Here is a 25,933-nt window from a genome sequence, read left to right as displayed (position 1 = left end):
CCTCAAACTGGGTGGATGCCCGAAGAGAGTGTGGTGTGGTGGCCAAATGATGCAAAGCAGGCCACAAAACTATACAGAGACAAAGCCAACCCTAATAAAGATACCTGGGTTACCTTTAAGCTCATTAAAGTTAAACATACATCAGGTATAGCTTTCTTTGAAAATAATAGCAAATTCCTATTAATTATTGTAAATTTCGATTTGATATTTACAGTTACAATCTACAGGTATGTACATGTATTAGTGCAACATAACCTATAAGGTGGTGAGATAGGTGAGATGAGGCAATGGTCTTCCCGGGTCGTTTTAGTCCTGAAGAAGGACGGCTCGTGGAGGTTTTGTGTGGACTACAAGAAGCTGAATGAGGTCACCCGGAAGAACTCCTATCCGCTGCCCCGGATGGATGATGCGCTGGACCACCTGGCCAACCTGGTGCAGCTCGCTCGACCTCTGCTGCGGTTACTGGCAGGTTCCGCTCCCTGAAGACGGCCTTCTCCATCGGCCAAGGGCTCTGGCAGTTCACAGTCATGCCTTTCGGACTGTGTAATGCCCTGGTGACGTTTGAGCGGTTGATGGAGCAAGTGCTAGCGTCGGTTCCCCGGAGCAAGTGCGTGGTGTACTTGGACGATTTGCTCATGCATGCCCGGGATTTCGAACAGGCCCTGGTGGACCTCCAGTTAGTGTTGGCTTCCATCCAGCGGTTGAGGTTCAACCCCGGAAAACACGAGCTCCTGCAGATCAGAGCACGTCCACCGTAGCAGACGTCCTGCTGGAGGGGATGTTTGTCAGGCAGGGGGTGGCGGAGGAGCTCCACAGCGACCGGGGCGGAATTTCAAGTCCCAGGTGTTCGCGGGGGTGTGCCAGCGCCTGGCTCTGCTGGGCCGGGATCTGCGCACCCTGGTGGATTTGGGATTCGGGTCGCCGCCGGGATGAGTGCTGGCACAGCCAGCCGGGCCAGATTACGAGCAGGACCTGCAGCAGCGGATGCTGCGAGTACACAGCCTCGCCCGAAGCCGGCTGACTCAGGCGGGGGTACGGCAGAAGCGGTACTACGATCTGCGCTGCAGGGGGACCCCTTTTAGATCGGGGGACTGAGCATGGACTGAGGTTATGTCACTGTCCTTTCATAAATCTGGAGAACTGTCTACCCTAAGCAAATTATATTAAAAGATTACTGGACTGGTGAACATTTAACGTCCATACTTAAATATTACATTAACAGCCCAGGTAGTCCAAATTGTTATAGACCAAAGTCTCCAACACAGCACCAGAGTCAGCATGCTTCCTCAGCTTCCTGCTCACCTTCGTCTCGGCGAGGAAATGATGGCTTCATAAATGTTTTAGCACATGGCTTTGTAGACATGACAAATAGTACATTATGTGCATCATATTAATTAAATTATTAAGATTAAGAATAGTGTCTGATCCCTCCGCATATGACAGATTTGATATTCAGATCATCTGATATTCAGATCAGTATGAGATTATTACTAACATTTTCATTTCTAGTAGCAAACCAGGACTGGGACTTGGATTGGCCAAATGGCAGAAATGATCCTAGAAGACTGTTGAAAAAGTATGTAAATTGTTGTTTTGTATAAATGTATAAAGTAATAAATAATACTACCCATATTATAGTTTTACACAGAATATTTGTGGTCTCATATACAGTATTAAAATATTTTGTGTTTTACCACAATGCTACAAATGACAGAAACATATTCAAAATTTGCAGCAATGTTTTTAATAAATACACCAATGGAGTTCAGTTTACTTTGTTTTATAGAATCCCAGTTCAATGACAAGTGACTAAATGAAAAAATGATGTCTTGTGTAATAAACTTAATGTTTTCTGTAACTGAATTCTTTTCAGAGTCTCCCATGCAGAAGACCATGCCCAGACCAGAAGAGAAGGGAGATGGAGTTTATCCTCTTGCAGAAGAAAATACAGTACTATTAAATACTACAAATGTGGGAATTTTTAAATGATGTGTTTAAATGATGTGCTCTATCCAAGATTATAAATTGCATGTAGCACATTAGCAACACTACCGTGATGCTAATGTAACAATGGTGTAAGAAAATCCTGACCTAAATCCTTTTAAATGCTGATACAAAATGACAATAATTTCAGGGTTTCAGAAGCGGCTATCAGGTCTCCTGACAGAGATCAGAGATGACCTGAGGCATGTGGGAAGGTGTACAGAACCGCTGGACTCCACATCAAGAGGCTGAGCACAATGGAAGAGTTCTGTACACATGAGCGAGTCCTTGACAACATGGACAATCAAAACCTGCTGGTATGATATTATATTCTCTGTGGTGTAGAAAATATTCACTACTAGTATCTAGGTTACAAATAGGTCATAACCTGACAGCCTAGATCTGATTAATATAATAATAATAGCTTACACTTATATAGCACTTTTCTGGACACTCCACTCAAAGCGCTTTACAGGTAATGGGGACTCCCCTCCACCACCACCAATGTGCAGCATCCACCTGGATGATGCGACGGCAGCCATAGTGCGCCAGAACGCTCACCACACATCAGGTATCCGTGGGGAGGAGAGCAGAATAATGTAGCCAATTCATAGAGGGGGATTATTAGGAGGCTATGATTGGTAAGGGCCAATGGGAAATTTGGCCAGGACACCAGGGTTACACCCCTACTCTTTTCGAGAAACACCCTGGGATTTTTAATGGCCACAGAGAGTCAGGACCTCGGTTTTACGTCTCATCCGAAGGACGGCATCTGTTTACAGCATAGTGTCCCCATCACTATACTGGGGCATTAGGACCCACATGGACCGCAGGGTGAGCGCCCCCTGCTGGCCCCACTAACACCTCTTCCAGCAGCAACCTTAGATTTTCCCAGGAAGTCTCCCATCCAGGTACTGACCAGGCTCACACCTGCTGAGCTTCAGTGGGCTGCCAGTTGTGAGTTGCAGGGTGATATGGCTGTTGGCGTTTACACACCCACTTCATGTTGGGCACAGTAGGAAGGATAATTACGTAATTTTATCGGTAATTACGTAATTTGAGTAAATATTGCTAAAGCCAAACTGCCCCACCACATTACCTGCCTCATCGCAACTTTGCAACACATTCTTAGATTTCTTTAGCTCCAAGATTGACAATATCCGACATCACATTCTCTCCACTACGCATATCATTTCCACACCTCCTCCCTCCTCATCCAACTTCTCTGGTTCCCGTCTCTCCAGCTTCTCTCTTCTTGACTCGGCATCCCTCAATAAACTAGTTACACATATGAAACCCACCACATCTATTTTAGATCCCATTCCCACCACTTTATTTCAGTCCTGTTTCTCTTCTCTCTGTCCCATTGTCCTCAATATTGTAAATGAGTCCATGAGCACTGGCGTTGCACAAACGGTCCTCAAAACTGCTGCTATTACCCCCGTGCCAAAAAAGCCTAAAATGGGTCTTGACAACCTTAACAATTTTCGCCCCATCTCCAACTTACCCTTTCTTGGAAAGGGTCACACTTCAGTTACATAACCACCTCATGACAACCTTTTTGAACCCCTCCAATCTGGCTTCCATCAACTTCACAGCACAGAAACTGCCCTGGTCAAAGTCACTAACGATCTTCTAATAGCTTCTGATTCTGGTTCTCTTTCTATACTCATCCTTCTTGATCTCAGTGCTGCCCCTGACACTGTTGACCATGACATCTTACTTTCTCGTCTCGAGACTGTGTTTGGAGTTTCTGACACCGCTCTCAAATGATTCAAATCTTACCTCACTGATCACTGTTACTTTGTCTCTCTTAATGTGTATAGGTCTGAAATTGGTCTTGTTAAGTCTGGTGTTCCTCAGGGCTCAAAACTGGACCCCTTGCTCTTCAGCATTTACATATATCCACTTGGTCAGCTTTTAAGATCACATGGCCTCAGCTACGATACTCAAATATACATCCATACCAAACCTGACACCGATGTGGCTGTCTCTATTCTATCTAATTGCAACACTGACATAAAAACTTGGATGACTCCAAATTTCCTTCATTTCCTCCCCATCAACTTCGTAAAGCCAGCCCTGTAACCCTATCTGTAGATGGTTCTGTACTTTCGCTTCAGTCTAAATGGAAAAACCTTGGGGTGATATTTGATTCTGGCTTAACATTTGACCCAGATGTTCAGCATATTGTAAAAACATCTTTTTTTCACCTCAGAAATATCGCTAGACTATGCCCTATGCTATCACTAACTGTGGCCGAAAAACTGATCAACACATTTGTGTTCTCTCGAATTAACTACTGTAATGCTCTACTCACTGGGTATCTAAATCTACACTGAACAAACTCTAGTATGTCCAAAATTCAGCAGCCAGAATCCTGACCAGGTCTAGTGCAAGTGATCACATTACTCCTATCCTGGAGTCCCTGCACTGGCTTCCTGTCAAATTCCATGTGGACTTTAAAATCCTCATGCTCACCTATAAGGCTCTGTACAGCTTGGCACCTCACTACCGGTCTGAACTATTATCGCCCTACTCCCCACCTTGCAACCTTCGCTTCGATCTCCTAACTGTCCCCCAAGCCCGTCTACATTGTATGGGTGACAGAGCCTTCTCCTGTTATGCCCCCAAGCTCTGGAACTCTCTGCCCAGGGACATCAGAGAGTCACCTTCTCTAAACTCCTTCAAATCCAGACTCAAAACCCTCTTCTTCAGAAAAGTCTTTACTTAACTAGTTCCATTCTTCACCCCTCTGCTTTTCTTAGTACCACCATCCACTGTCTCCTCTGTATAGTGTAATTGTGTTTTATCTTGTGTATTCTTTTTATTTATTGTTATTGTCATTCTATAAAGCGCTTTGAGAAGCCACCTTTAAAGCTGCTATATACGTTTATTATTATTAATAATATTACATAAATTACAGCAATGGGTTATTGGAGGATTAGCTAAGACATTAATTTTGCAACATTCTGTGATGTTAGCCTGCATACATTCTAATATTTGAACCACCTGGTGTGCAGTCGTGCCAAGGTTTATGCATAATAACGCAAAATTAAAAACAATCTAAAATGTCAAATAGGCATCTGCTTAGACTGGAACAAGACTCTGTACATGGCACTTCAGTAGCAATCGATATACTACTGTTCATTTATGGGTTGGTGCACTAATAACTGCAAGGGAACAAGAAGTTTATCGCAGGCTGAAAAGAGAAGACAAGAAACACAACATTGACCACTGCTTGTCGCGAACAGTTCTTTCCGGACCCTGTGCGGACGACACAATCCGAAATAGTGAGGAAACACTGGGAAAAAAGTCATGCAGGAATACGGGGATGAAAACGGGGGGGCGTGTCCATGCAGTGCTGGTGATCTGGGGAGGTGTGGCCGAGGCTGACAATCTAAAGAATAAATCCAAAAACAAGCAGAAGTCCATGGCCGGGTGATCCATCAAAAACAAGGGACTAAAAATAGGTACCGGGCCGGGCTTTTAAAGGTGAACTGAAACAGGGAACAGGTGCGGGGAATGAGGCTAACGAGGAAGGGCTGGAGCGCCCTTAAGAGGAGGGGTTTGCGATCGTGACATTGCTGACACATTGGCTCCCTACTTGAACTAATAACAGTTCTGCTGCATTCTTAAATTTACAGAATCTTCTTCTGGTGAGCATAGTAGCTCATTGGAAAAAGAGGAACAGGGATCCACGTTCATTTTTGTGGAAGACTAATAACCAAATCCTTGTAACGCCAGAACGGAAAGGATCTCTCCCTCAAGAAACCCTTGTTTTTCAAAAATAAGTATCAAAGTTGCTGTGTTACTTAAAGTTCAAGTTCAAGTTCAAGTTTATTGTCATTACACTCATATACATGGTATATGGTATAACGAAATGCTATTTAGCTAGCTCTCGGCCATAAGTAGTACAAAGAGAAAAAAAAACAACAACAACAACAATACAATTGTGTAGGAAAAGAAAGACAGAGACAACAGGCAGTGTGCAAAAAACAACAACCGACGACGTGCAAAAAAACAACAACAGGCAATGTGCAAAAAACAACAACAGGCAATGTGCAAAACAACAAAAAGGTACAGTAATAGGTTATGTGCAAAAATATGCATCAACAGAATAAAATAAAGGGATAGAAATTATGGGGAGTGAGCTTTTGACATGTATGGTAGAGGTAGATTTTAAATGTGTGTTTGGGGTTTTGGTGAGAAAGAAAGAAAGGAAGAAGGCACTGTGAGGTTCAGATCATAGGTGAGAGGTGAGGTGAGAGTGAGAGTGAGAAAGGCTGGGAATTTAACAGTTTGATAGTGCGGGGGTAAAAACTGTCTCTGAGTCTGGTAGTCCGGGCCCGAATGCTCCGGTACCGTTTTCCAGATGGTAGCAGATCATAAAGTCTGTAGCTGGGGTGTGTGGGGTCTTTGATTATGCTTAGAGCTTTCCTCAAGCACCGTCTGTCATAAATGTCCTGGATAGATGGGAGGGTAACCCCAGTGATGGACTGGGCAGTTTTCATCACCCGCTGTAGGGCTTTGGTCAGCAGCACTGCAGTTGCCATACCACACTGTGATGCAGCCTGTCAGTGTGCTTTCTGTAGTGCATCTGTAAAAGTTAGTGAGGATCTGGGGACATATCTTAGCCTTCTTCAACCGTCTTAGGAAGTACAGGCGCTGTTGCGCTTTCTTGATCAGACAGGTGGTGTTGAGAGACCATGTGAAGTCCTCGGTGATATGGACACCAAGGAACTTAAAGTTACTGACCCTTTCCACTTCAGTCCCGTTGATGTGGATAGGGGCATGTTCGGTTTGCAGTTTCTAAACTGAAACAAAGCTGTACTAAATGGGATTTTTTCATCCCTACCCCTAACATATTCCTTCGTTTCATCCCTCTTTCACCATCTTACATTGTGAAATGCAATTAAAACCTCTCACATTTATCAAGCTATCAAGCCAGCTAGCATTTTTTCTGATGGAAACACGTGCACAAGTATTCACACAGAAACTATTTCAATGTGACAGTATTCTTTTGGGTTCCTTTGGGTATTCATTTTGTTCTACTCTTTTCTAGGCAACTAACACTAAACCTGCAATTAGCCAGTTCACAAGAGAGTCCACACCTCAGAGTGTACAAGCTAATGTATGTGTAAAGCCATTTGCAGTTCTAATACTTTATAATTGAGTAGAAAGTGCACACATGCACTACAAGCAAGCAAACAGGTAGCTCAATTGTTTCCCCACACGTGTTTATCCAAATGTTGTCTTTCTCTATAAAATGTACAGCTCATCACATTGAGGGATTGCTGTTCCCGGGCAACTGCAGCAAAATACACAAATGATCTGATGCGTGGCTTGTACACTACAGCATAATGGCACCTCACTGTGTCCTGGGCTCTTTGTCTAACAGCGAAACAAGGCCACCCCTGTCCCGAGAGGAGGCTGAAGCTATAATTGGCGAGTGTTGATGGCTTAGGTTATATTCTGAAATCATCGTTTAGTCTATTTTGTTCAGGTAAATAATATTTTTCTGCTCTATTTCTCTTGTTAGCTGAAATAAAGGCTGTGTTCCCTCTGAGAAGACCCAAGCAGAAATCAGAGCCTGTATGAGACAGAAGCTACCTAATGCAGCAAAGATCCTGAAAGGTCAGTGTGGTGTGGGCCAGCAGAGCCAGCATCATGAACACGAGCCAGTCTCCATTTAAATGCCCTGCTCTCTTTAACTTCAACTGTGAAATGATTAATATTATTATTGTTTTTGTGCGTTTACTGTTATGATCATATTCTGTATTGATGCATGTATTAATACATTTGGAGTTAACCTGTTAATGAATTGTGTGTTTCATTACAAAACCTAAAATGTTTTAAATAGCCTGTACATTTTATGTTGGCTTTCTATTTTCTATGCAATCTTCTTCAGAATGAATACAGTAGGTCTGTGTATCTATTTATCTATCAATCATATTTTAATAACTAGTCTTATGTACCATAACCTCTACAAGTACCATACTTGTACTAAGCCTGCGGTCCACGTGGGTCCTAATGCCCCAGTATAGTGATGGGGACACTATACTGTAAACAGGCACCGTCCTTCGGATGAGACGTAAAACCGAGGTCCTGACTCTCTGTGGTCATTAAAAATCCCAGGGCGTTTCTCGTAAAGAGTAGGGGTGTAACCCCAGCGTCCTGGCCAAACTTCCCATTGGCCCTTACCAATCATGGCCTCCTAATAATCCCCCTCTATGAACTGGCTTCATCACTCTGCTCTCCTCCCCACTGATAGCTGATGTGTGGGGAGCGTTCTGGCGCACTGTGGCTGCTGTCACATCATCCAGGTGGGGCTGCACATTGGTGGTTGTAGAGGGGAGTCCCCATTACCTGTAAAGCGCTTTGAGTGGAGTGTCCAGAAAAGCGCTATATAAGTCTAAGCAATTATTATTAATTATTATTATATTGCTGTCAAAACATCATAGGATAAAACTGGTTTCAATGTACCACACTGCACCTTAAGAATACCATGGTATACAGTATAAGTACCATGGTACATGTACTATGGTACTGTCAAAAATACCAGGGTACCATACCATAGTACTGGTACAATAAATGTACCTTGGTAGAATTTCTTATGGGAAGTTTTGTTCCAATTTTAAAATAACATTTTTGGAAACATTTATTTTGTAATGTGTACTTTTTAATGTAAAACTCATGTACATCATGGGATGATTAGGAGAAAGAACACAAACACGTTTACCGTATTATTTTTTACGATTTAAAGTATGTTTATATATGGCGTCAGGTCTGTGTTACTTGGGAGACATCGGTTTTTTTTTATTTTGGATTCTGTTTGAATCCTAAATTTTTATTTTTAATTTGTCCACTAAATTCACTCTGGGCGCACATCCAGATATTTATTTTAAAGTATTTTTTTTCAATTCAGTTTGGAATATTTTACCGTTCATTTAGAGAATTTCCGTACGTTTTTTTCTGAAGTGATCCCAGTTTATTTGTGGAAAGTTTTTTCTCGCCTCAGAAATGAAGCGTCTCTCTCTAAATATGTGACGGTTGTCTTTTTTTAGTTCTTTTACAAAACCACGGTTATAAAAAGCGCGACCTGCAGTTAAACGGGATTTTAAAAGAATTTTTTTTAAAGCATTAACATCCAAAGCGAACATTTTTCTTTAAATACTGCAGCTTTCAAACAACACGAACACATTTTGTAATCTACTTCCGGGTGTTTAACTGATACTAAAAATAAAGTATATTTTAACTTTAAAATTTAAAATTTAAAGTGAACTAAACTAAAGGACTTTTTCAGAGCTGCTTATTCTTTGTCTAAATAAATACAGGCTTGAACTGTATTATTGCTACTAGTGGTAGGAATTAAGGGAAACGTTTTCCTTCAATATATCGTTAATGAGTAAAACACTTTATAGAGACGTGGTTAATTTGATTAAACTATTACGTTTTTATAATTAATAGCGATCTCTTAATTATACACTTTTGGAATGCTTCTGTTTTAGTAAATATACAAATAGTAAATAATATTATATATTGTTAAATATATGTTTTATATCGGGTACTGATTCAAATATTTCACTCTGAAATAATACATCAACACGTATTAAAATGTAATTTGAAATATTTTGAATTCTGTGGAAAGATGTGTGTTTTGTTTTTGTATTTGTTAAATCACAATTTCTGTCAGCTGCATTTCAAAGAATATTGCTGTAAAACTCATTATTTCTTTAAAGAAATGCAATAAAAATATTATTTTGCTTTATATTGAGAAGTGACGGCTCCCAAGTGCAGAGAGGACTTGAAACAGGGTTTTGTACAAAATAATATTACAAATGCTTTTTCATATCTCTTTCAGACTAACATCAAATTTTCAGTATTTCTGCCTGCATAGACTATAGGACTGCTTCGTACTTTCATTTTCTGATATTTTCTGCTTCGTACTTTCAGCAACAGAGAAGCAGAACTGGGCATTTGTTGACAACATACTGAAAGTTAACTACCCAGGCAGACATTCATTTTGATGGAGCGAGTAAAGAAAAAAATATTTAAGAGATCTATAAAAAAAGATTGGCTATCCAAGGTCTTGGCTGTAAATTGTATTTAAAACTTAAAATCTAAGATTTGATTTAAAAAAAACTTCACTTTGTTATAGGATTGAATTATATTAGCAGTGTTTACTTTTCAGTGCCCAGTAAGGGGGTGGTGTGGTTTATTTATCAAATGTACAACAATACAGCATGCAGCAGTAGTTGCCGGTGTAATGAATACGCCCCTGCGTATACCAGAGATCTCAGCTTCCCGGGCCGGGGGAGGTCTCCTTTAGCTCAGCTGGCACGTTCCCTGTTGTGTGACGCCGGAGACCCGGGTTCGAGCCCAGGCAGTGAGGGATGAACAGGCAGGGAAGGAGCAATGAGGGTGGAAACCCAAAGAACCGTTACAATGCAATACACCAGAGTAACAGAGTCATGTAATGCTTACAGTACTCAATTGAACACATACCCCTGCACAGTGGAATGTTAATAAGATTCTATTGATTATTGAAGTAGAACATAAAACATACTTATATATATTATTCATGGAAAATATATATATAATTTGTCTGTATTCAACACAACAATTTAATTCAAGCACATTGTGTAATGTATCGGCTGCCTTAACATATCTTAAGCAGCTCCAACAAAGACAGCTACACATCAAAGGACAGGACTTGGGACAGGACTTAGCACGTCTACTCATGCTACATATCAAAGGACAGCTACATAACAAAGGACAGGACTTGAGACAGGACCAACTGGTCAACTCATGCTACATATCAAAGGGCAAGACGAATACACATGAAGCTGTGAAGCAAAACAACTTCCTGAGATCATACTGTATATAAGAGCTGGGAAACCCTTGCAGTTTGTCTGTCCTGCGGGGCAGACCCAACGTGCGTTGTTGTCATTATTGAGCTCAATAAAACAACTGAATCCACAAAGACTGTCCTGCTCCTTGGATGAAGGATTTCCCACAACAGTTATAAATCCATTTCTTTTCAGGGCAACTAAAATATCGCTCACCTCTACAGTTCAGAAGGTATGGACTGAGAGGTTTGTGATGATGACATCGCCAACTACTGTACCGAAGTCTCTTAAAGTGACAGAACAGCCATCAGCAAAAGTCTCCAGCCCGGCTACAGAACCAACATAACAAACATGAACAGTGCAACATAAAACTATTTACACAGAGTGAGTCAGGATGTGGTGAAGGTTAATATTTTTTTCTACGTCTACAGCTTCATGTTTATTTTTGCTATTATACAGACGGCTTCAGTAAAGAACTGCCAGTTCAGTTTTCACGTTGGTCTAACGGATGTCCGAATAAGAGCCTAACGCAAAAAGACTAATGTGCAGCTACCCGCGCACAGAGAACGTCCGTTACACCAGCAGTGAAATGCCTTTTCTCAAAATCACAACTTTAAGGTTACATAATAATAGATAATAGTGCAATAGAAATTGAATAAAATAAACTCGGACAAAACTCAATATGAATAGAGCTCCGATGTGACCAGGGTGTATGCAATACATTATGTCCAAGTAGTGCAGTGTGCCAATACAATGAAAACTGTGTGTCCATGTAGCCATTACGGGTGATTTGCTGAAGGAGCTGCAGGTTGGCTGTTTAGCAGTCTTATTGCCTGGAGGTAGAAGCTGTTCTGTAATCTGTTGGACTTGGACCGAATTCTTCGGTACCGTTTACCGGACGGTAGGAGGGAAAACAGTTTGTGACTAGGATGACTGGGGTCCTTGAGAATGGACCTGGCCTTCTTAAGACATCTAGCTGAGTAGACATCCTGGATGTTTGGTAGCTCACAGCCGGTAATGAGCTGCGCTGACTTCACCACCCTCTGCAGTACTTTGCGATCCCGGGCGGAGCAGTTCCCATACCAGGCAGTGATGCAACCAGTCAGGCTGCTCTCAATAGTGCACCTGTAGAAGCTGGCCTGGATTTGTGATGGCATGCCGATTGTCTGTAGCCTGTGGAGAAAGGATAGGTGCTGCCGTGCTGTTTTGACCACAGTGTTGGTGTGGTGGGTCCAGGTTAAGTCCTCTGTGATGTGTACTTGAGTAAAAGACGAAGTACTTAAAATAATTCAGTTAAGTACAGATCTCAGAGAAGTATACCCAAGTGCTGAAGCGAAGCATCTCTACTGGTTACTTCACACCCATGGGTAGTGGTGTGGGTTTTGTATCCAGCGTCTGACTTACAGGGACTGTGGCTGACTGCCCAGAAATGAGTCTAAACTGTCTCAATGTGTACTGTATATGACAACAAACTTATGAATCACTCATGAAAATGTGTCCTTTTTATTAAAATAGGAATTTTAATTTTAATTTTAATTTTATTTAAGACATTTCCAGCTTCATTACTTAAGAGCCATGAGGTTTTTGTTTGTAAGCCATAGCTTTGGTGATCAAGGTTTTACACTGACCAAAAACTCCAACATATGTGTAGCCTGGCAAAGAATAACCAGCACAGGACACAGATATATTTTTGGGGTTCTTTATTTCCAGGTAAGCATGGTGCCTGATCTGTTTTGTTAGTTTGGGAAATTATAAAAAAACAAATGACATAGAATGATATATTCAGCTACACAAAATACGGTAGTGGCTCTTCCTACCATGAGGGAAAACTTAAAAATAAAAATTTTAGTTTGACGGTTTCAACATTCTTGGTTCTCCATCTAACCATTACAAAATCGCATCTACACTGAACAAGAAAATGAATTACATTGCAGTTTAAATTGAAATAACTCGCCATGCAACGCGAGTAAAACTAGGCCGCTCACAGGCTGCGCAGGTCACCTCTCGGCTCCACCCTCACTGAGAACTACATTACAACGGAAAATTGAATAATACTCTTACAATGGCATACACTTGGCAAACGGTGCTATACCCATTTCACAACTAAACATAAGTCTCGGTAAAGTATAAGGAACATAAAATACAAGGAATGTAGAAAAAACATTACTTACAAATGAGTAAACAGATTTTCCTAGCCCGAGTAGATGTCTAGAAATTCAGGCTACGGCTTCAGTCCACTCGGTCAAAATATAACATCCATTTTACTAATCTTGTCTATGAAATACACCTTTATACTCGTTAATACTTTAGATTTGAGACCACATTTAGAGTGTAAATAGGAAAACAACACAGTATTTACCGTTACAACTCTCTGCAGCAGTTTGTTGTTTTTGAAATTCACGGCAGGAACTAAGAGACACCGCTATCTAAGAGGCAGCGCCATCTACTGGACGTGGCATAACAGACAGCTATTCACCACCAGGTCACACATAGATACTTTATTGATCCCGTGAGGGAAATTGCAGTGCAACAGCAGCTTAACACAGACAACACTGTAACGAATTATACAATAATAATACAATACAATCAGTACAGTGAGAAGTGCACTAAGAAGAGTTACTCACAGTCCAGAACACACAAAGAACAATCCAGAACAATACAGTACACAAAAAAGTCGTATTGCACAATATTAATATAAATATAAATGTATTGCACAGGTCCCTGGCATATATTGCCCAAAAGCGGTTATAAATGGGAAAAAGAAAAAGAACATATGTATCAGTTTACTGTTCAGCCCAGAAACAGGTCACTGTCAGTGTTGCCTCTGCCAATTGTACATCTACATGAACTCAAGCCTCTCCCAGACCCTGAGAGGACTTCAGCTCACTGAGGCGTCCTCTTAGCTGCAGTAGGTGAAGACCACTGCCTGGATGGGCCGCCTGGACACCGGACACACCTTGCTGGATGGACAGGAGCGTTTTCGAGAAGGCTATTCTGTCTAAGAATTTGGGTATTAAGAAGGAAAATGTGTTATGCCTACAAGACTTTTATTGTAAGGGCACATACGATATCACTCTGAAGTCTGGTAATCTGTGTGATGAGTTCTGGACCAAGGCTCAAAGTCTGAAAGAGCAGGCGCCTCTTGATATGTTTTTCATCGAACCCCTGTTTGCCAGAGAATTGCGTACATTGACTGTGCATCTGTACAATCCTCACTTGTTGGAGGAGGACATTATTACTTTTTTGAAGCGATTTGTTGACGTGCAGGGGGCAACTCAGGTGTCGGAAAAGGAGAATGAGGGGGAGGGGTTAGGTATAGAGCAGGAGGAGACAGGGGAGGGGGAAGCTGAGGGGAAAAGGGAGGAAGAAGGGTTGGTAGAACCCTCTAGGCAGATAGTTGAGGAAACAAGCTTGGAGACTAATTCTCCTGGAATCTTGTCTATTCCTTCCTTTATAAATATAAGCCCAGTCAGTTCTGTTGGGTGTCTAACTCCAGGGTCTTTTGCAGGATTAGAGGGGAATAGTGATTTAGATAATCTTCTCAGTCCCAATGGATGACCTAGCTATTTGTACTCTTAATGTAAAAGGCCTTAGAAAACATAGTAAAAGAATGGCTGTTTTTGATTTTTTGAAGGACTTGAAGGCGGATTTCTATTTTCTACAGGAAGTCCATGTCAAGGGCGAGGGAGACAGTAGGCGTCTTTCCAAAGTGTGGGGGGAGGGCATCTCAAGATGGAGTTCAGGTGGTGTCCATTCCGCGGGAATTGGTATTCTTTTTGGGAATGAGTGTTTTAAATTGACTAATTCCTTTACCGTTATTCCAGGTTAGAGTCTTAGTGGTGGATGGGCAGATGGGAAATGAGAACCTGAGGCTAATTAATGTGTACGCTCCTGCACAAAAAAGGATGAGGCAAGATTTTTTACAGTTCTTGAGCCTTTGCTAATGACCAACAGGAGGATTATCCTGGGTGGAGACCTGAACGAGGACCTGCTTTCTAGTAAGTCGGTAAGGACAAGAAGAATTTGTTCTTTATTTTCAAATTTTGATTTCGTAGATAGTGCAACGCAGGGCGCTGGAGAGGGTAAGGGACTGACCTGGAGCAATAGCCAAGGAGTAGAAAAAAGATTAGATTACGTTTTTTATCACGAAGTTTAGAAATAGTTTCATCTGTGATTATTCCTACTTGTTTTTCAGACCATGACTTAGTAAAGGTTAATTTTAAAGGAGACAAGGTCAAGTCTGGTTCTGGGTTTTGGAAACTAAACACAGGAATTTTGATGGAGGATGATTATAAAAGTCTGATTGCCACTTGCTGGACAAAATGGGAAGCAAGGAGGTTTTTATACAATAATACGATGGACTGGTGGGAAGATATTAAAAGGAGAATTAAAAGGGAAACGATTAGGTATTGTAGACGCAGGAAGAGAAAAGAGAGGGAGGGATTTTCCAACCTACAGCGCAAATTGGAAGATCTATATGAACAGAGGAGTAGTGGGACGAAAGTAGACAGGGAGGAAATTAGTAAACTTAAGAGTGAGCTGAGAACTCTATATGAGGAGAAAGCTAGAAGTTTTCTTTTCAAGATAAGGAACTTCTCTCTTAAGTGCAGGGAGGGTAACTTATCCAGTCTTTTCAAAATGGTTAGGAAAGACCAGAAGAAGGTAACGTTTGAAGGTATTCAAACCAATGATGGGGTGGTGGTAGTAGACGCCAGGGAAATGGTGAAGGAAGCTACCAGATTTTACAGAGATTTCTTTAACACGGGACCGGATTTAGAAAATAAAGATGAGATTTTGGATATACTACAAGTTAAGATCTCAGAAGGGAATAAGGTAAAACTAGAGGGGAATTTAACCCTTGAGGAAATAGAAAAAGCACTCTATAGTTTAGGGAGAAAGAAAGTCCATGGAATAGACGGACTTCCTGTTGAATTTTACATAACCTTTTGGCCGTTAATTAAGAACACGCTGTGGGGAGTCTATAAGGACTTGCTGGGAGGGGGATGTCTTGGGCCGACAATGAAGACTGGGGTGTTGTCTCTGCTGCACAAAAAGGGGGACAAGACTTGTTTAGGGAACTGGAGACCCATCCAATTATTGACAACCGATTATAAGATTCTAGCTAAAATCCTCTGTTTGAGATTGCGCGAGGTCTTACCTGACATTATTAAAGAGGACCAAACATGTGGTGTGAAGGGTCGGTCTCTGCACTGGAACCTACAATTAATAAGGGACACGATTACTTGGGTTGAGGATAGGCACTTACCTTTGATCTTAGTGAGCCTGGATCAAGAGAAGGCCTTTGATCGGGTAAGTCATGGATTTTTATGGCAAGTTTTGGAGAGGTTCGGTTTTGGCGAGAAGTTTATAGGCTGGTTGCAACAATTATATTCTGGAGTCGGTACCCGTGTTAATATTAACGGTTTCTTGGGAGATTTCACTGACATCAGGAAGGGGGTAAGACAAGGGTGTCCTTTGTCGCCGTTACTATATGTAGTTTACTTGGAGCCTCTGTTAGAACTGATTTGTACGCACAAGGATATAACTGGTATAGTAATTCCAGGAAGTCGGGGTCAGCAGGCAAAGATAGCTGCCTACGCAGACGATGTAGTTCTGTTGCTGGATTCTGACAGAGGGTTACTGAAGGCGATCGATGTTTGTAATTCCTTTGGGAGGGCAACAGGGGCCAAGCTTAACATCGCTAAAAGCAAGATGAAATATTTTGGCTCCTGGAAGACTAGGAAGTAGACAACAGGAGGGTTGACCTTAGTGCCTGGGCCAATTAAGGTAATAGGGGTGAACTTTTCAACACAAGGGTCAGCGCTTTTAAACTGGTCGGAAAAAGTGAAATTTTTAAAGGTGAAAATGGGTCAATGGAAAAATGTGCAACTGTCTTATACAGGAAAAGTATTGGTGGTTAAGTTAGACATGTTATCCGCTCTTGTCGTTTTGGCATATGTCTTTCCTCTACCTCCGTCACTCAGGAAAGAGGTGGTAAGAACTGTTTTTAATTTTATTTGGAATAAAAAGTATGAATATAATCGTCGGATGGATATGTACAGGAGAATAGAAGAGGGAGGGAGAGATGTACCCAACATCCCCCTGAAACTAGATGCTATTTTCGTTTCCAGTTTATGTAAAGCTTTACAATTTGAAGTAGAGCATAAAAGCCAATACTTTGTTAGACTATGGTTCAACTGGATTATGCCACAATTGAGGCCGATAAACAACTCAGGCCCTAAAGCAGAAATGATACCTTGGCACTATGAGCATGCTGGTAAATGGTTGAAAAAACACCCAGAAGGGAAAAACGAGGCAGTATGTGTTCAGCAAAAAGCCCTTTACAACCTGGTTAATGTAAGATCTGATAGTGCTGTAATTGGAAAGAAGAAAGAGCATTGGCTCAGGGTTCAGCCAAAAGATCTGGACGGCTGTTATAAAGACCTGAACTTGTTAGTAATGTGGAATCGCCTACCTGTCAGGGAGGTGATGCATAAGCATAAACTCACCAGAACCAAACACTGTCCATATGAGGGTTGTAATACCACTGAAACATTACGACATGTGTTCTGGGACTGTAAAACAGCAAAGCGTGTTTGGGGTCGCTGTCAACAACTCTTATTGAGTGTACAACCAAAGTTTGTGTTAACCTCTGAGAAAGTTTTGTTGGCTTGGAAGGGTACGGAACAAAGAGCAATGGTAGATTGGGTGTTATGGTTGCTGATCAGTATTGTTAAACACTTTCTATGGTCTGCCCGATGCGCCCAAACTAAGGACGACGTAAAAAGAAGAGATCGGGAAGTATATTGGAGAGTTTGTAATGAATCGAAACTGAGGATTAAAAGAGACATTTTACGATAGACATTCCTCGCAGCAAGGGATAAGTGGAAGGGTTTAATTTCTTTACTTTCTGTTTCGAATGTACATTGATTGTTTCTGCTTGTTTTCTGTATAATGATTTTGGTCCATGATTGGTTTTGTATTTTCATAATAAAAAAAGAAAGGAATTACAGGATGAAGATCATCATGAATAATGGGTTTACTAAAAGAAGTATCTTTTTGGATGAAGTGCATTTCAGGACACTTTGGTTTGGAGCTGGAGGATGTCTACTGCCTTCAGGATTTTCCAGGTTAAAACATCTTTGCCTTGGTGTCACTGGCTGCTCAGTGTTCAAGAACAGGGACTGCTATCATAGCAAAAAAGCATGAAGCATGAACTTATTGAGCCTTTATTTGCAAGAGAGCTTAGGCCTCTGACAGTACATCTGTTCAACCGGAATGTGTTGGAAGAAGATATATTTTTAAAAGATTAGTTGATAGGCTCCAATAGAGGCTGTTTGTATTATCTGGGGCAGCTACTTGTGCAGAGGGACATCTTGTTGTAGATTGCATTGCAGAGGTGTGCAGTAGATGTGGCACAATAGGTCACTTGGTGTCTTCCTGTGCAGAGGAAATCAAATGGAATCTGTGTGTAAAGAGTGTTTGCAGAAGGTTTTGCAGTTGTAAGCAGCAGGGGCATTGGCAGACCACAGTCAGGTGAGGCTGTCTTGTCTGCACACTGCAATGCATGTTTCTGCAGCAGAGTAGCCTGAAGGTTTTTTGAGGGGGTGTGAATGGGTGAATGAGAACTTCTTATCCAGGAAGAATTAAGAGTGTTGAGGAAATATAATGAAGTATAAGAGAAATGGAAGAAAGGTTTCAGGTTTGTTGTGAGCGGGCAAAGAAAAGTGGAGGTAAGAAGTCTATATTGGATGATTTGCATAAAATGATGGGGAATAAAGAAGGGAAGTAGTAAATAACAGCAAGGTGAGGATTTTAACATTAAATGTAAGGAGATTGGGAGACAAAGTAAAGAGAACAGCAGTTTAACTACCTGAGGACTCTGGATTTTGCTGTTTATTCTTTGCAGGAGATGTTGAGGTTTTTACACGTGAAGGGGAAAGGGAGGATCAAGATGGAGTAAAGGAGGGGTTTGCACCTCTGGAGTGGGGGTTTTATTTGGGAAATTCGACCTGATAAATGGTGCCAGGTAGAGGTACCTGGAAGGGTGTTTAACACTTCCGTTTGCTATGGAAACAGATGTTTCGGATTAGTGATCGTGTATGCTCTGCCTGTTGCGAGAGCAGACGTCTACAAAGATTTACACTTGGTTTGTATTACTAACCCTCTAGTAACTTACAGAGGGAGACATTCGTGTGGATTTAAGGGACAAGGATGACGCAGGTACAAGGCAACTTAGCATTTTTGTAGCAGTTTTTTTTAGTTGACTGGGCTTTTAGAGCCACGGGTGAGAAGGTCGGTTCTGCTTGGAGAAATGCAAAGGGTGCTGCAAAGCATCTGGATTATGTGTTTGTATCCAAAGAGGTGAAGGTGGGAGGAGCCTCTGTTCTGCTGGTCTGCTTCTCTGATCATAACAAGGTAGAGGTCAATGTGCATCCACTTGGGAGAAAATATGGAAGAGGTTATTGGAAGTTGAATGGTGAGATTTTGAAGGAGGCCTCAAAATCTCATGAAGTCAGTTAGATAGCTGGTGGGCTAAGAGGAGGCAGCACATTACTGTCACAGAATGGTGGGAAAACATGAAAAGGAGAATTACAGAGACAAAAGGGGGTTGTCTGGAAAGACAGAGTGAAAGAGGGAAGAATTTTGCAGGATGAACTGAATAAGTTATATCGCATGTAATGAAGGTCTTCATATAGATATGGAAATAGTTCTCGCTTTAAATACTAAATTAAGGTTCTTTTATGGCGGGAGGGACAAAGAATGTTTAAAGCCTGCTTAGATTTCTTGCAGCAGAATGGAACTTGTTCCACCTTCTTTTTTCAGTCAAATAAAGCAAAAACATAGGAGAAGGATGATGGAGGGAGTTCAGAATAAGGACGGTGTTGTGGTCACAGAGAATAAGAGAGTGTTGGAAGCAGCAACTGTTTTCTACCAGGACCTTTCATCTAGCAAAAAAGTAGATGAGGAACTGAAGGAGTTCTCTGAAAAGCATTACGACGCAGATCCCAGAGGAGCACAAAAGAGACCTGAGAAGCCTTTTCATTTAGAGGAGCTGACAGCGGCTCTGGTAGGAATAAATTCGGGTAAAATGCCAGGTATTGATGGGCTGCCTACAGAATTTTCAGGTTTTCTGGGATGTATTGAGACTGATTGTTGCAAAATATGGGGGCATATTCTTCATAAAAGACAAATTGGGGACCCTGTGTGAAGGTGTATTAACTTTGCCTTTTAAAAAAGGACAGACAACTGACTTGAGAAACTGGAGACCTTTGTACCTTTTGAAACTTTGTACAGATTATAAGATAATAGCTAAAGTGTTGGGTAACTGTTTGAAAGAAGTAAGACTTGTGGGGTTAAAGGAAGAAAGATCAGTTGAACTTCACATTTGGTGAGGGATGTGATGTGTGGGCAGAGCAAAGGAATATTCTTTTAATGTTGGTAAAACATTTGATAACGTCTCGCAAGGTTTTTTGTGGTGAGTGATGGAGCAAATGGGGTTTGAATGTAACATTTTATGCGGGAGTTGGTAGAGGAGTGAATGTGAATGGGTTTTTAGGGGTCAGGAGTGCGACAGGGTTGTCCTTTGTCACCATTGGAACCCTTTGCCCTGGCAGCTCACAAGTATTGATGGTGTACTGGTACTAGGGAGTGGAGGGAATGTGTAAAGAAGGCACTGTATGCAGATGACGTTACTTTTGTTTTTGTTTGGATGTCAGTTTGCAAAAGACGGAGGTTTTTGCAAATTTGTCTTGTGCATCTGGAGCCAAATTGAGTAGAAATACGTATGGTGAAGTTCTCTGGGTTATGGAAAGATGCACTATTGAGACTGGAGAACTGTGAAGGTTCAATTTGAGTTTTGTTTTTTTTTTTTAAAGTGACAAGGAGCAGCTCAACATAATTGGTTACAGAGATTATAAAAGATATGGTTATGGAAGAATAAACACTTGTCCTTTGTTGGGAAGGTTTTAATATTAAAGGTGGATATCCTACCGAAATTGGTTTATTTGGAAGCTGTGTATCCAACGCCTGCAGATACCGTAGGTATTTGACAAGAGATTTCCCTCACACAAATTAAATATGAATACAGATCCAGTCATTCAAAATGTGTAGTATGCTGCATTAAAATATGGTATGCATGGCTCATCACAATGCAGGTTATGATGGTAGTATCTGGAATCACCTTGTAAAACTTGCAGGTGGAGCTAATAAAGCTTAACCTTTCAAGTACAGCGTTTGAACTGTCGCCAGAAAATGCCCGGTTTCAAATCCCGATCACTGCTGAGGGACAATCTTTTTCCAATTAAGAATTTAAATCGTATACTCGTTAGACTTTTAGTAATGTTAAACTGTGTATTGCAGCATGTTAATCGTTAAACATTAAAAAGTCGGTATATTTTATAAAAGCAAGATTACTCAGTTGGACAAAAGTACACAACCTTCCAGCTTCATCATAAATATTTATGCCTCAGTCTTTACGGAAGATATTCCTAATTAATAATGAATAACCTTGGACAGGCTGTAAGCTCAAAGTATTACTGTGCTCCACTTTCTTTGTAACTGTCTGCATCAGTTTAACTGTTGCGATACTAAAATATTTTTTGTCAAAAAAAAACTAACACCAAACTCTTGTTTAACCAGGTTGTTTTGCACAGACTTAAAACAGAGGAAAAGAGGGCCTTTTTCTTCAAAGCATTTCATTGATCCGATCATATTATTTTCCATTCATACAAAGTAAGTTTTGATGATCTCCAATATTCACCATGTCGGTTATGGTTTCCTGGGGATTGCAAGGCAAGGCCCTTTTCCCTCTGGACCCATTGAAATTTACGCATGTCGTCCACTCCCAGTAAATTTCAAAAGTCACAAGATGACGAAACACAAGAGTGGAGTAGCGGTCAGCTCTGGCTTTCCCATCTATGCTGATGCACTGCATGTACACTCTCCTCCTTCTCTTGACTGATGGGCAACAGTTGGATATCTGGGAGAACTGTACGTTGCATTGGCATCTGTGAATTCTGCTGTGTAGATGGTGCTTCCTGAGGGGAGATGGACAGCACCAGCCAATTCCTGGGCGGAGGTAAGCAGAGAGGTCGGGATGGAGTGTCCTGAGGCGGTGTGTGCTCTGCTGGGAGCAGAGGGCAGTGTGGAGATACGCCTTCCGCCAGGTACTCTGCATTGTTCCATTTTATACCTTGACGGGAGAATACTCTGTATTAATTATTGTTGCTGCTGGGCCTGGAGCTTTGATTCACCTACTTTTTCGACTAGCTTGCAGAGAAAGTCATTGCCCTGTGTTTTGTCTATCACTTAATAAAAAAGGTCAATGGTAGAACATGTTATTACTGTGCACTTATTTTTGGGCATTTATAATAGTCCCTATTACCCCCATTTGGATTAAAATCGCAAACGCATGTCTTAATTAAATGCTTGTATTGATTCACAATCTGACAATGCAAGACGGAACAAAAGCATCTGTGAAATCTCATTTCAAAATGTCCCCCACTGTGCTCAACAATCTTAGGAAGAACACAGAATGGCCTGTTAATAAAATTGTTGCAACTTTGTTCTGCCAGTTTTTCCTCCCAGAACTTGTAAATCGCATTGATCAGTTCTTGCTTTGTGCTGGGTTTTGCCATTTTCCGAATATAGTCTTTCAGGGAATACCATACCATCTCTTGGATTTAAATCTGGGGATTCAGCTGGAGTTTTCACCCAGTTCACTCCTTCTGCTATAAGCCTCGCTCTTGCTGCTGTGTGTTTCGGATCGTTGTCTTGAAAGAAACGGTGCCTTGATCCAAAGTGCTCCCTGATGTATGGGGCAGCATGATGTTTGACCACAACTTCCTCAAAGAATTCACAAATCCATTATTCCTTCGAAAATAAGAAATGGCCCCAGGCCACTTCTAGAAATACCCCCCCAAACGTGAACCTTCAGTGGATATTTTGGCTTTGGCTTATTCATATCTGCCCTTTTTTATGAAATCTACACCATTGAAAACTGTTCCAGAGCCACTGTTTCATCAGTGAAAAGTCCATCATGAAATGCTTCTCCCTGTTCTATCCATTGAAACACTTGCTTGAGCCTTTTATTTTTTACCCTTATCATATGGCATGTTGGGTTTTTTATATCTCCATCCAAGCCCTTTGCACGCTCTTATCGATGTCAGACTCGCGTTCACACCAAGGTCAGCCCACAGCCATCTTTGAACTTGAGCCGGCGATAGGTCATTTTCCTCCATCACTTTGTCAGTGGCTTGCACAATAGAACTTGGGGGTGGGGGGGAGAGAGACAGTCGAAAATAATTTCTGTACAGCTGGTACATTCTGACAATTGATTATAAGACTATCTGTCAAAGCGCAATGAAATAAAATATGCTGGACAGAGAGGCGGACATTATTATGCAGAAGACAAAAATAACAATTTATGTTGCATTGTCAGATTATGACATTTAATTAAAAACGCATTTGCAATTTAAATCGAAATAGGGCTAACGGGGACTCTTATTTCTCTCTTCTCTTTCTTATCAACACTTGTTCATAAAATGCTTTTATTCATTCATGATCTGACTCGCATAACTCACATTCCCGAATGCCCAACTGCTCAACAGTCCTAGGAAGAACACAGAATAGCCTGTTAATAAAATTGTTGCAATTTTGTTCGGTCAGTTCTTCCTCCCAAAACTTGTAGATCGCAGTGATCAGTTCTTGCTTTGTGCTGGGTTTAGCAGTTTTTCGAACATAGTCTTTCAGCGAATGCCAAACCATCTCTTGGATTTAAATCTGGGGATTCAGCTGGAGTTTTCACCCAGTTCACTCCTTCTGCTATAAGCCTCGCTCTTGCTGCTGTGTGTTTCGGATCGTTGTCTTGAAAGAAACGGTGCCTTGATCCAAAGTGCTCCCTGATGTATGGGGCAGCATGATGTTTGACCACAACTTCCTCAAAGAATTCACAAATCCATTATTCCTTCGAAAATAAGTGGTCCCGGGCCTCTTCTAGAAATACCCACCCCCCCCCAGATGTGAACCATCAGTGGGTGTTTGGGCTTTGGCTTGTTCACATATCTCACCTTTTTACAAAATGACATGGTTGAAAACTGTTCCAAAGCCACTGTTTCATCAGTGAAAAGTACATCATGAAATGCCTTTCCTCTTTGTTTCTTACCCTTATGGGGCATGTGTTGTGTTTTTTTTTTATATCTCTATCCAAGCCCTCTGCACACTCTTATCGATGTTGGACTCGCGCTTGCACAGAGGTCAGCCCACAGCCGTCTTTGAACTTGCACCGCTGATAGCTCATCATTTTCCTCTGTCAGTCTGTCAATGGCTCACACAGTAGGACTTGGGGGGGGGGGGGGGGAGACCAACAGTTATAAAACTTAGTGTGTAGTTGTATTCACATGTAATAGAATATTGTTAAAGTTATTTACCTTTGCATCATCCTTGGTTTAGATTCTCTTTGCCTCCTCTCGCCTTTTTAATGTCGTTTCATTGTGCTTTCACAAAGATGTCCATGGAAGCCAAATTCTGTACAATGTCTTGTGTTGACTTCCTGTTTCTTTTCATTATTTGGTGTGAGAGTCTTCATGATTTTGGCCATAGTCCGTCTCCTTACCTGCAAAAGCAAAAGCAAAATTATTTTTCAAGCAAGATAATGCAGGATGCTTTCTAACATCAGGCAATGTTTTTTTTTATCTAACATTGATAAATTAAAAACATTCCTAATAGCAATTATTTACCTGCATAAACTTATAAAGGTTTTAAGTACTAAAACACTTCAAACAGTTTTAAACACTTAATTTGTCTGAATGCTTCTAAAAACGCAAAGGAATAAATTATCCAATGCAAATTAGCATTAACTTAACAAACTTAACAAATGCAGATCTAGATACTCGCCTATTTCATGTTATACTTCTCGGCTCGTGAGTAGCAAAAAATCATTTCTAGCACAACATTTTGTGCACTGCCAACATGTCTTCAGAGAATAGTTTTGGGTTTCTGGCACATACTAACTTACAATTTTTATTATCAACAAGTTGTAAATATGATGTTTACATTGGCATTATTAATTTTTCACTTGAGTGTATGGAGGATTGTCAGCTGTCACTGAGAGCAGACCCCCCCCCCTTAGGCTGCGCAAAGGCTATTTTAAATTTTTATAAAGAAATATATTGTAACGCACAAACATTTACTGTCGAACTTTAAATCAACAATAGATTTAAAGACAATCTGTCAAAATGCAATGGAATACAATATTGTTGTTTTTATCCTGTAAACCACTTTGAAAAGCCACCTTTAAAGGTGCTATATGAAGGTGCTGATTCCTATGGAAGGTTTTTTTTCTTTTTTTCACCATTGAATAAACCTATTACTTGATTCTTATGGTTTGTGTGAGAAGCCAGGGTATTTGTTTGTTCCCTCCTCCCACCCCTCTCTGTGTACAGTAGAGCCTTCTGTCCTGACTGGAGGAGCTCACTGAGCTGTTTCTGGAAAGGGAGAGGGGTGCGGAACCAGGGAACTATTTACATGGTAAACGGGTGATCTCCGCTGCCTGTGACTGTCAGAAGAGAGGTCATAGCGACTCAGACACCCGTTGAATGGAAAGGGACAGTTTAATTTTCTGGACAGCAGGCACAGCACCCCACTGGAGGGAGGGAGAGGGAGATTTCAATCAAAAGTAACAATGATTACAATGCACAAATATATGGACATTTTCAAATGAACACAAACCAAGGAAAATGACTAAAAACTATGAAAATGAGGACTGAAACAAAGGAAAAACAGAATACACTAGGCCCTTTTTCAAATGATTCTCTCCTAAATATCCATAAGAATTTTCCATTTTTCTTTAGCTGTGTGTTACTGCAATTTCTTTTAGGCAGCTGCTACCATACATTTGATGTCCCACACATTTCTGCTCCAAACCCCTCCCATGTTCACTATCGCCCCTTTCCATACCACCATATTTCTAGCTGATCAGAAGCCACACAGCTGATCAGAAACCATATCATGAAGGCCATTCCCTTCGTTCTCCCTCTCCCCTTAACCCCAAACATTATGGTTGCCAGATTGATCTTGAAACCAGTCTCTAAGGCATC

General features: G+C 41.2%; 1 pseudogene; it reads right to left on the bottom strand.

The window, feature by feature from the left end:
* Nucleotides 1-738: 738 nt before the first annotated feature.
* On the bottom strand, nt 739-23,161 carry LOC148809453 (uncharacterized; annotated as a pseudogene).
* Nucleotides 23,162-25,933: the final 2,772 nt, after the last annotated feature.

This window comes from Atractosteus spatula, unplaced genomic scaffold (genome assembly GCF_055471065.1).
Source record: "Atractosteus spatula isolate fAtrSpa1 unplaced genomic scaffold, fAtrSpa1.hap1 Scaffold_13, whole genome shotgun sequence".
NCBI lineage: Eukaryota > Metazoa > Chordata > Actinopteri > Semionotiformes > Lepisosteidae > Atractosteus > Atractosteus spatula.
This window is presented reverse-complemented; position numbering and strand designations above follow the sequence as displayed.